At 37.5% G+C, this 12,999-nt stretch overlaps 1 protein-coding gene and 1 non-coding gene across 2 annotated transcripts in view; both read left to right on the top strand.

The window, feature by feature from the left end:
- The window catches only part of LOC134660520 (uncharacterized), a 347,206-nt gene that overhangs the window by 39,194 nt on the left and 295,013 nt on the right, over positions 1-12,999 (top strand). The window lies entirely within an intron of this gene.
- On the top strand, positions 12,849-12,920 carry Trnat-cgu (transfer RNA threonine (anticodon CGU)). The gene has a single exon. It is a non-coding gene; the product is annotated as a tRNA-Thr (tRNA).

Here is a 12,999-nt window from a genome sequence, read left to right as displayed (position 1 = left end):
TGTTAGACTATATTTGTTGTTCTTAATCTAAATCGTGACATAAAGTCGACAATAACATTAAAAAAAAAAACGTTACTAATCTACATTGTCGATAACATAAAATAAAACACAAAGCGGCCATAAACCAAATTACCGCCATCATTAACTCGGCCGTTCCGAATTTAAATTTAGAAACTACCGTCTATAAATTAAGTTCTCAAACACTTAACGCCTCCTCGTTTACACACTAGATGGTGCATTTGACGACTCGCACTCAAGTCAACTTAAGTGCACCATCCGCACTTGACAGACTGATCAACGTCACCCGGCGCGCCGCCGCGGTTTACTATGAAACTTTCCATACAATAAAATTTAGCGAACTCTTTAACGATGACAAACAGTTTGGTGCAACCGACCCCTAGACATTTGACGAAAGAATTTCATTTCAACGATAAATCGTCTTATTTTAGTGGAAGGAATAGGGTTCTCAAACTATCAATAAAGCACAACAATGTGTTGCAAGCGAGCCTTCAGTATCCTGAAAAACTTAATTGACAGCGAGTGATATGCTTTCGCATAATATCTGTTCGGCTATTAAGGCTGTGTCCTTCTACAGGTCGCATTTATTAAACGATTCTCGTGGGGTTGTGCGATAGAATGTATATATTTTTTGTATAATGTTTGTTTTTTTATGTTTATTCAGTTATAAGCTGTGGAAAGATAAAACTCGTCGGTTTCACAATCTAGAAAGAGAAGAGTCGTGGAATGTATTGGGCTCCATACATTCCACGACTCTTCTCTTTCCGCACAGACTCTAAGTAAAAAGTTTATGTGCGTCTTCGTCATCCGTAAAACAAGATCTATATGAGGACATCTCCCAACTCCTCCCAACCCGTTCTATTTTGAAATTACGTTCTATTTTCAAATTAACAACTGTCATTCGCGATGACAGATGGCGCTAGCGGGCACGTTTTTTGGATTAATTCGTGTTCAAAAAAACACGTTGACATTTTTGACACGGCCGTAGGAAATGGCTGGGATTAATCACAGATGCGGTTTAATGATTTATTATAGTTTTGAGGAAGGAAATTCTGTGTTTGAAATTTGACAGTTGACACGAGAGATGGAAACTTGACGCGTGAGAAATGTGCTTGTCAACGGGTTTGGAAGTTTTTTTTGTACGGATGTAGGGTTTTTTTTAGCTAATTTACATCTTCGAATTTCTAGTTATGGCGCTGAGTGTATAGAAAGGATTTACTATTAGGTACAGTAACTTATACAGGATGCTTCCTGTAACAAGAGCACAGACAAGACATCCTCTAGATCTAGACTGAGCATAGTAGCGCTACCCCCTCTGCCACAAATATACGGTAGTTTTACTCCATTTTCGAGTCAAAGTGTTTTTGTGTGACGTCCGTGTCTTTGAACGGACCAATCACGGCACGGGACTCGCTCACCTCGTCCCCCGCACCCCAGTATTTTTGCCAGCAACGGTTTCATGAAATAATTGCTCTAAACTCCGTCTAGAGGATTTCTAGTACAAAGATGACTCATATTATTAATCACAACTCCAGTTACAAACACCAACATAACTATAGCACCATCGTAATTCTTCTCACGTTCAATTAAAGTCTATTATACAATGACAAATCGCAGATAAGCTTGTAAACTGTTGTCAGAAGGAAAACGTCCTATATTCCTGCGCAGATTAGTTGAAAAAGAGACTTTAATGTGCTGAAATTAAGTCATATAATTACATAAAGCCCCTTGGGCAAAGTCCTTTTTTCTACTGAGGAACACATACAGTTACTTTGTTCTTTCAGATTCGAAATTTGAAAAAAGAACACGACAGTTTTCAACGACTTTGTCAAACGAGTGCTTTATTTACAGAACGGCATAAGTGTAATGCTTTTTGTATGGAATTACGCCGTTTAGTAAAGAAGTAGTATGTTGGTGTAATTTTAGCTAAATAAGGGGGTATAATTAGGTATGACAATTAAGTTTATTGTATGTGATGGATTAATGTTCTTCGTTTAGGTACTGCTTTGGGACAGAAATACAATTTTAGCGATGTCAACAGGCGGGTCAGAAAATCTACCTATAGCAGGCGTGTCTCACTCCGCGATTTCGTCGCTTTGCTACAGGTAGCTTAAAGTACATTCGTTCGGCCCCAATTTTGGGGAAACCCATAAGCCGCGCGTGGCGCTGTCGCCACCTAGCGGCCATATCTGTGCTGATCGTAACAGACGCGTTTTGTTAGAGAGTGAGTCTTCTGTACTTAGTACCATTATTTATTCTGTGCCTATAGTCTAAAAACTCTAAAACAAAGCGTGACCAGTAATATATAGTCTGTCAAGCCGGATATGTCAGTAGCAATGTAAAGCAAACTAAAGTATGGTATCCCTAGGAAACGAACAAAAAGCAGCAATGTACATCGAATAACGATGAAATGTAAACCAAACAGTTCCACAGATAAGATATAGGTAAATGACGCGATTTTCGAACAATCCAAAGTTGCTAATTCGCGCTTTTTCAAATTTGCCGCCGTTTTTAGTGACAAGATTTGCTTGACCAACTATACATGAAAAGCGTCTCTGCTTTATCAATAAGTATGTTTTTTTTTTAAATAAAATATAAAAAAAATATTTTGAAGTTCAACCAGAAGTCCCTGTCAAAAGTTAAACGCGCCATATTTTAACGAAATGTCATGGCGTGCCCTGTCATTACGTGTTCCCATACTCGCCATTAAAAAATATTCTTAAAATATCGTCAAGCAGAATTTTATTTATACATTCATGTTGAGAAAAATTGTCGTGTGTTTATTTTATGCAGGGTGAAATTGAAACCGGGGTCAGAAATAGCAAGACAGAAAGGAATATTAAAAACTCAATGCATCTGGTATTACATTTTGTGGCTCAGTCCGATAATTGTTTTATAAATTTTATTATAATATATTCCGTAAAATTTGGGCGCAACTCATCAAAGTAGGTCACTTATATGTACTTATGTAGTCAGAAATGCACAAAAGCTCAGTAAAGAGTTGACCAAAACATTTATTAAGTAATTTATTTGTGTGATAAGCGAACATGGATCTATTATAGGTATTTTCTCCTGAATATGGAATTTTCTTTCTATTTTTCTTTCTACCTACCTATCGACGTGTAACGCAACTAACACACCTTAAAAAAAATTAAAAATCGTTTATTTTAGTAATCGTAATCAGTATACTGTACAAATATGTAGGTTGATTTGCGTAAGATTATCCCATAATGTTTATTTACTTTACTTTAGATAGGTTTAGTTTTTCACTTTAATGGAACAAATGGCTATCATTTATAAATTCAGAAAAAAAATTGAGTAAGTCTCCAAATATACCCTGTATACATGCTTATAGTTTGACATCGAACGTCAATCTGATGTATCTACCGAACTTTCCGAAATTAATGACAAACCCCACATGTCCCAAAACACACCTTATGCATACACAAATTAAGCTCAGAATCCATTAAATCGATCTGACAACGTTTATGGAAATAACTTTAAATAAATCCGTGGAGTTAAAATGCAGTTTTAAAAGAACGGGGAGTTGAAAGGAGTCGCCGCTCGGTTTGAAGTTTAAGTTTAACTAAAAGTAAAAATGGATTGATGGTTAAACTTATACAAAATAGTGTAAATAAGAGAAGATAAATGGTGTGGGTTAAATAGGGTTAAAAAAAATCATCTAAGATTTCTATTTACATCGTATCAGATTCCTTATGAGATTGCATCGATCGATTGGAAGTGTACAAGTGTAATATTGTGTCAAAACATTTCTTGTAAAAAATAAATAACAATAAACAGCGATCTATGTTAGGACAGTCGGATAAATTGAGGAACTTTTACAACTTGCAATTGAAATTGGTTTGGACTGCGGGTTCCCCTTATCAACATGGGGGGTGAAAAAAGTTAAAAACTTGATGACCTTGATGTATCGTCTCACCTATTTTTTTCTTATGCCTAACATACAGATAGGGACATAGTTTCGAAAAAAAAAGAATTCATTCATTCAAAAACGTATCCACATCTTTCTCTGTCCTATTGATTCATTACGAAGCGTGTCTTACAATTTATGACATCGCGAACTTACCCTAAGCTTTACCTTTTCAAATTCAAAATGGCTGCCTTCCCAACTATACCCTCACCACTTACGACTTTTTTAGAAACACGGGCGACACATGAATAAACATTTTGTAACTTAAACTCTAGCGAATAAGATTCCAAATCGTGTAATTATGAAGGAACTAAAAAACAAAATGGCCGCCTTCGCAACCGTCGCTCCACGACTTACGACTTTACGAAAGTTTACTTCATTATGCGTTTAAATGTAGCGAATAAGAGTCAAAATCGTGTAATTATTGAGAAGGTAAATAAAAGTTTATAACTGGGCTTAAGGTTGATTTATTTCTGTTTTTAAAGTGCCGGATTAGGGCAGAAGGTTTCGAGGTTTTGTACTAAGCTTTAATGGTGGATGTTTTAAAGGTAACACGGGGCAATTTTATTTAAAGTTCATTATTACCTCCTTTTTGTTATTGAGATGCTTAAAACTCTTAAAAGCCATTTTTACCCGATTACGGCGTAAGCCGGTATTTTTCGAAAGTTTGGTAAATGTTAAGGAAGTCTTCAGAGTACAAGCAATAGGGTTGGCCGGTCGAAGTATTTAGCAGATGGCGCCATCATAGCTTGCCCTGTCAATCCCTAGAATTGTCTCAAATTTTTGTTTTTTGAATGCCCTGGATGCCAGCTCTTTAAGCCAAATCTCATAGAAAAAACCGGCCAAGTGCGAGTCGGACTCGCGCACGAACCACAAAAAATAGAGCAAAACAAGCAAAAAAACGGTCACCCATCCAAGTACTGACCCCGCCCGACGTTGCTTAATTTCGGTCAAAAATCACGTTTGTTGTATGGGAGCCCCAATTAAATCTTTATTTTATTCTGTTTTTAGTATTTGTTGTTATAGCGGCAACAGAAATACATCATCTGTGAAAATTTCAACTGTCTAGCTATCACGGTTCGTGAGATACAGCCTGGTGACAGACGGACGGACGGACGGACGGACGGACAGCGGAGTCTTAGTTAATAGGGTCCCGTTTTTGGTTCCTTTGGGTACGGAACCCTAAAAAGGGGCAGACTATGATGGCGCCATGTTTGCAAACCTTTGACAGTTGCCAACCCCATTGGTAAGAATGGGAAGTCACTCTTGTAGTCACACAAGAGCGTTAGTGACCGTCAAGGTGCGGTTAATAGACAACGGCCTTGAAAATTCAGGCCTCTGCGTTCACTACCTAAAAATCCTATTGAAGTACATATTTACGAAATTGTCATCGTCACCTGTCACTCGACATATGTCACTGATAAATGTCGGCGTGGTGAAATAGGGGCCTCTCATCATAAGATTTGACGAGAATCGATATATACATATAAACGTGAAAGACCTGACTGACTGACTTAAATCAACGCACAGCCCAAACCGCTGGGACTAGAAAGTCCAAATTTGGCAAGTAGGTTCCTTATAAGGTCTAGGGGTCCACTAAGTAAAGATTTTTCAAAATTCATCCCCTAAAGGGGTGAAATGGGGTTCCAAAGTTTGTATGGGGAAAATATACTAATCCACGGGTACGAAGTCGCGGGCAACAGCTAGTCACTTGATAAATGCTCTCTGACTCTCTCTGTATAGACTTGTAGAAGAGATGTGGATATACGAAAGCATTTTTAGCTTCCAGTTCGCTCAGTCAATTAGGAATATTATGAATACATGAACATACGAAAACAGCCGAAACAGTGTCCCCGAGATAACATTTTGATAACCATAATATGTACATAGGTAATGAACTATATAATTACACATGTGGACATATCATTAACACGAACTATATGTCTCGAGGCTTCTTAATATTCATGTACATACAATCATACATGTATATACCTACATATGTTCTGGGTAAATATAAGCTCGCAAGATATGTTTAAGAGGATCGTGACCGGGTCCTCCATACAAACATAGTCCCCATTTTCCTCTCTTGATCAATTGACATTGGATAACCACCAGCTACAGATGTAGTTGTAGTCCATAATTGGGGCATTATCTATGAAAAGGGACCTTATTGTCGATGGCGCTTACGCTGCACAGTGTCGCGCGGCATTGTATTCATATTGGAGCATCGTTAACAAAACAATGGCGTAAGCGCCATCGACAATAAGGTCCCTTTTCATAGATAACGTCACAATTATTTTCGATCGTATTTTCACGGAAACTTACGAACTTGTCTTGCTATTTCAGTCAGTCTCGGTACAAAAAAATACTGAGGTTGACTGAACTAGCATGACAAATAATGTACAAATTATACCATGGTAACTATAACTCCACCGGTTAACTGGTTAACCTCGGGTTAGTCGAATGGTGCAAGTGGCGCTAAGTATCTGTAATCACTATGTACATAGTATAACAAAGTCGCTTCCCGCTGTCTGTCTGTCCCTATGTATGCTTAAATCTTTAAAACTACGCAACGGATTTTGATGCGGGTTTTTTAAATAGATAGAGTGATTCAAGAGGAAGGTTTGTGTATAATATGCTAATCCGTGCGAAGCCGGGACGGGGGGCGGGTCGCTAGTTGTAGAAAATGTAGGTACTAGTGATACTAGATACTAGGTACGTAAGGTACGTATTGAATATACCTAGTATTTCGCGTACGAGTATTTTACCACGTCGCGTCGTGGCAAATTATCCAGAACGGACTAAAATTGATGGCATGAAGTGGCAACTGAAAATAAACGTCGGGGAATGCGGTCCTTGTCTTATATTGGTATTGTTTTACTGCTGAACCGTAAGTTACTAAACGACTGACGTGTTCAAAATTATCTGCACATGCTTCTGTGGCGAATTTTCTGCACAACTGAAGTTAAAATTCTTATAAAACAAGTTGCAATCTGCAGCACGTGTTACAAACTTTTATTTAACTTGACCAGGGGCCTTACCATGATGTCTTATTGCGATTCTGTTTAGGACCTAAACTAAATTGCTAAGGCACGGAGTTACGTGACTTATGTAGCATGTAGCTCCGTCCTTTAGCAATTCAGTTTAGGTCCTAAACAGAATCGCAATAAGGACATCATGGTAAGGCCCCTGTTAGTAGGTAAGTAGGTATGTAGTGTGGGTCAAATCTTGGAAGCTTTGATCCGGTTTCCGATTCCCGATTGAGCCGAAATTTTGCATACGTATGAAAATCGGATGACAATGCAATATTGTGATGACATGGAGCTGATCTGATGATGGAGACAGGAGGTGGCCATGGGAACTCTGTGATAAAACAACTAATTGTGTTTGGGGTTGCTAAAATTGTCTCGATGAGTATTAATTGCCTGTGGAAAGAAAAGTACAGTCAGCGATAAAATCTTGCACTAAAAATGATTTTTTTCCCAACAATTTCTTTCTAGAGTTGCAAGCATCTGTGGGCTATTGTGTTCGCTTACCAATAGACAGGCTTTGAGCTTGTTTTGTTTATCAACAACATCGGATAGATGTTTTGATTAATTAGCTCGACGTACTTTCGTTCGTTTTGTACAGTTAACATCAAAAGAATCGTATTACTTGATTGGAATTACTATCCACATTTTTATCAAAATCAAACTATATGCACCTGTCACATTAGAAATAATTATATGGCTTTAACGGGAATAGAAAATTTTGTCGCGTTATTCGCTTGTTAGTCTTCTATATCATAAAAAAAGAAAAGGTACGATATAACAAGCCGCCTTCGCTCCAACAAAACATGATATTGTATGCCAGGAATTTTTATAGGTACTAAATACTAATGTTAAACATACCACACTCGCGCCGCCATCAATTTCCTTCCAAAATTCCAATAGAATTAACAATAAACTTGTCCACGTCAGCCTTGGCTTATTACCGTAATTCCTTCCATTAAGGCAATTTGATAAACAAAAAAAACTCCCCCAAACTCATTCACAATCTTCGGAAATTCTATTTTTAAATCGTTTCACTGTCAACTGTCAAACTCGATGACAGATGGCGCTAACTGCGCGCCGCGGGATAAGGCGGGGATTTGTGGAATCCGCCATTTTGAACATTCTATATTTGAAAAGCAAGGAGGCACGTTTCGGCTATTAGGGCTTAAATATGGGGTTTGACGTTTGGTGCTTTTTAATTTTTTGTTTTAAAAATAAAGTGTTGCCAGTTGAGACTAAGTGGTGACTATTAAAAGGAAACGTTAGTTTAATATGTAACGTTTGAAGCATGCTTTTCAGCTAAATGGTAATAAATAAACACCCGTTTCTGGAATGGTGTTGTGTGATTTAATTCAGGAGCTGTAAATTTGTACAGGTTGTCATGGCAATACAGTAATAATATTTAAGTAATATAGTTGGTCAAACCAATTTGTCAGTCAGTAAGAATCAGGAAAACTATACTCATCCTTTTCTTTTGAGTGCTAGTACTAGTATAAGATTCTCTCTGTCTATGTTTGAAATGAGACAGTCCTTTTGACAGACCAAATACCATCGTCTTTATGGCAAGAATCATGTTGTCTTTTTAACCGACAGATGATGAAAAAAGCCGTTGGTCAAGTATACCTATACACCTTGCATTGGGATAACTTCGACCACGGGACAATTTTGAAAATCGCTTATATCTAATAAACAAGAATAAGATATTCAACTATCCCGCTTTCGATGTTACCGCAATGCAAGGTGTAGGTATAGGTACAATAAATTACAATCTAATCGGTTCCTTAAAATAGATAAAAAATAACAAATTCCTTATTTATTCTGACATTTCTTTCTCATAATTTATTAAACGCCAAGGTCACAGGTAAATAGTACCTAAATACATTTGTTTATGAAAGTTAGGAAAACGGCTTATGTCATTACATTTGCTCAAACGAAGCGGAAAGATTACTAACTGTCTCACGCGACGGTTTTTCAGTAATAAAGAAATAAATCTTAGTATAAAATAAAAACGGTGTATGCGCCCTTAAGTAAAATAATTCGCGGCGGTTTTATCCCTGACTGTACTTTCCTTTTAACAGACAACTAATACTCATCGTGACAATTATAACAAAGCAAAAAATTATTTTTTATTTTTTTACTTTACACATCACAAAAACATAATACACACAAAGAACTTAAAACTAAGATGCGCCACAGATGTATTTCTGTTGCTGCTATAACAACAAATACTAAAAAGTACCTAACCCTCGGTGGGCGAGTCCAACTCGCACTTGGCCGCTTTTTTTTATTAACTAGCAACACCACAGGACAGGACATAAGACATTGTAGAATTAAGTGGCGGTTTTACTTGAACGCAATGTCACGCAATGGTTCTCTTGATTTAGTCGTGTTTTACATTTTACAAAGGTTTTCCAACATGTAAATGTATGTATTATTTAATTATTTACAAGGTCGTGTCATTCTATTATTAATGGGGACAGCAAAACAGCGTGTTAACCTGAGTCAACTTAAAAAGAAATGTGATGATTCTAGAATTTAATGTATATGTCAATACATAATATTAATAAGTTTTGACAAAAAAATAATTTTTGGTACAAGCTTTTATCGATGACCGTATTTTTCTTTCCACAAGTAACTAATACTCATCGAGACAATTCTAAAAACCCCAAACACAATTAGGTATCGTTAGCTAACCTTCGAGTAGATGATAGTGGAAAACTCTAGTCAGGTCAGATAGACAAACTTACGGGATTTACAATATTTCAGTTTTAAGTTCTTATTAATGAGCGCGAGTATTTAAAGCTCTAAATAGTATAATTACGCGAGTATTTATCCCTGGGGCCTTACCATGATGTCTTATTGCGATTCTGTTTAGGACCTAAACTGTATTGCTAAAGGACGGAGCTACATAAGACGCATAACTCCGTCCCTTAGCAATTCAGTTTAGGTTAGGTAGGTTAGGGTAGGTAGGTTAAGGGACGGAGTTATGCGTCTTATGTAGCTCCGTCCTTTAGCAATACAGTTTAGGTCCTAAACAGAATCGCAATAAAACACATGGTAAGGCCCTTGTTCCAAAAGTCTCGACGGTTTGACAGTTTATATACATTATACAAAGTGTTGTGTTGTGACATCAATAAGCGTTAGCCGCATTATCGCAAATTCAACATGGCGTTGACATCGGCATATCTTGTTACGGGTATTTACAGCATAAAATAAAATTGATCTACGTAACGTAACTGAACATTGTTATGAAATACCATTTTTTAATACGTCTTCTAGCTGTTATTAATTTTTAATTAACGAAGAATGCCCCCTAAAAATTAGAGGATAATAGGTAGAAAAATCTCATTTTCAATATTAGTCGTATCGTATAATTAAATACATTAATTTCGAAATGAAAAATCAAGCTTATAATTGGCGTTATTACAAATGACATTAAAAAAAACAATTGGATTTACCTAAAGAATATATAGGGTACACAAATAAAATGGTCTTATCTCTATACTATATAATCATATTGAAATAATTTAAGTACCTACGTTAAGAGCGTTTTGTCCAATCCGATATCGAATCTGGGATGCGACCAAAAATAAGTACTTACTTATTAAATCTCAATCTCTCTGCTTTGCCTTAAGGTTGACTGGTAGAGAATGCTTTTGGCATTAAGTCCGCCTTTTGTACGATAAGTTTTCGTTTGTGCAATAAAGTTTAAATAAATAATTTACCTACATATTTATTCATGGTTTTAGGGCACTGTCTAGCAGCTAATTTTCTTCAAGGACCATTCTGGACAAAGTCACAGGGCGGACACGCCATACATCAAAAATAATTTGCGTTTATTATGTGTGCGCGGCACGTTTGTACACGCGTCATTGTGTATGTGTGGGTAAGTCGCTTTACTGGTGACAGACAGACATACGGACAGTGGAGTCTTATTAGGGTCCCGTTTTTACCCTTTGGGTACGGAACCCTAAGAACGATAGGTAACGCGAGCTCCGATTTAAATTGCTACTCGAGTATTTCTTTCATGTCTTTATTTCGAGTCATCAAAGGAATCGAAATTAATTTATGCGAATTGCCAGATTGGAATCGATCGGTGCGGTGTTAGGTAAAATAGGTTATTTTTGGATATAGATTGAAAAACATGGGTTGATTTTCAATATCACTTATGTTTTCTGATTTAGTTTTCGGATTAACGAGGATTCTCACCTTACGAGGGCTGTTTGATAAGTACCCGTTTATGAAAAAAATTATCAGTTGTTTTTGTTTATATGCATTTATTTTTCTTCATAGTCTCCTTTTAACTCTATACACTTGTTCCACCTATATTCAAGCTTCAATAAACCATCCAAAAAGTATGATTTCGGAAAGTCATTAAAATAGGCCTCTGTGGCGGCAATGACTTCGTCATTTGATCCAAATCGCTTACCACCGAGCCATTTTTTCAGGTTGGGAAACAAAAATAAATCGCATGGGGTCAAATCTGGAGAATACGGGGGGTAAGGCAATAGGGCGTAGCGTAATTGTGTTAATTTAGCCATCACAACTCTAGACGAATGAGCTGGTGCGTTGTCGTGATGAGACAGTACTTTTTTATTTTTTAAATGGGGTCGTTTGTCCTTCAACCCAGCGTCAAATTCATCCAATAAATTGGCATAGTACTGCCCTGTTATCGTTTTCCCCTTTTCTAAGAACTCAATATGTATAATACCCTGCGAATCCCAAAAAACGGTCGCCATGACCTTTCCAGCCGATGGAACGATTTTTGCTATCTTTCGCGCAGGTTCACCCGGTAAAATCCACTGCTTCGACTGCCCTTTCATTTCCGGGGTAGTGGTGACCCACGTTTCGTCTACGGTCACCAAACGACGCAGAAACTCCTTCGGGTTACGTTTGAACACGGCCAAACACTGCTCCGAAGTAGTCAGTCGGTTCCGTTTTTGCTCCTCCGTGAGTAAACGCGGCACCCACCTCGCCGATACTGTCTTCATACCCAATTTTTCTTCTAATATGTTTTGTACCCGCTCGATTGGAACATTTACAGCATCAACGATTTCTCGAAGTTCAATTCGGCGGTCGGCTAAAACGATATTTTCAATTTTCTTAACCATATCGTCTGTAGTCACCTCAATTGGGCGGCCTGGGCGATCCTCATCAAAGACGGTTGTTCTCCCCCGCTTAAACTCGTTAAACCAGTATCTGACGGTTGTCATAGAAGGAGCACATTCATGGTAAACCGCTTGCATTCTTACTTTTATTTCATCACATGTTTTTCCTTCCAAAAACAAGAATCTAATTACAGACCGATACTGCTCTTTCTCCATTTTCACAATTTTAAGTTCACGCTTTCACTGAATCGCTGTCAAATGAGAAAAAAACAAAAGAATACTGTTTTTTTTTAAATTTTCCCACCTCTGAAAAATGGCTTAAAACGATTGTATACATATTTTCGGCCCGTGATATTAATACATTTGGAAAACGGGTACTTATCAAACAGCCCTCGTACTTACATTAAGGCCCACGCGCATTAAGCGATTTAACAGTTAAGCCAATGTCAAATTGTACTGTTAACTATGGTAACTCCAGGTTTAACGGGTTAACCCCGGGTTAGTGAATGATGCAAGTGACCCTAAGGGGAGGTAATTAGAATTGATGAGTTGCCTGTTAAAAGAAAAGTACAGTCAGCGATAGAAGCTTGTATTAATAATGAAATTTTTAACATAAACAAATTCTGTTTAAGTGCTTAGGTATACAAAATTGGAAGGAATAAATCAAATTATTTTAAGAAATATTTTTTTGATCTGTGTCAAAGGCGCCTAGCCTTTAAAGATAGCATACACCAGAGAATTTGGGACGAGTACCGCCGTGGCCGGGTGGTCTAGTGGTCAGGACGTTAGCCGCGTAAGCTGAAGACGCGGGTTCGATTCCCGCCTCGGCCACCCGTGTACTTGGTCACTTTTTAGGGTTCCGTATCCAAAGGGTAAAAACGGGACCCTATTACTAAGACTCCGCTGTCCG

The sequence above is a fragment of the Cydia amplana genome, chromosome 27 (assembly GCF_948474715.1).
Source record: "Cydia amplana chromosome 27, ilCydAmpl1.1, whole genome shotgun sequence".
Taxonomy (NCBI): Eukaryota; Metazoa; Arthropoda; class Insecta; order Lepidoptera; family Tortricidae; genus Cydia; species Cydia amplana.
This window is presented reverse-complemented; position numbering and strand designations above follow the sequence as displayed.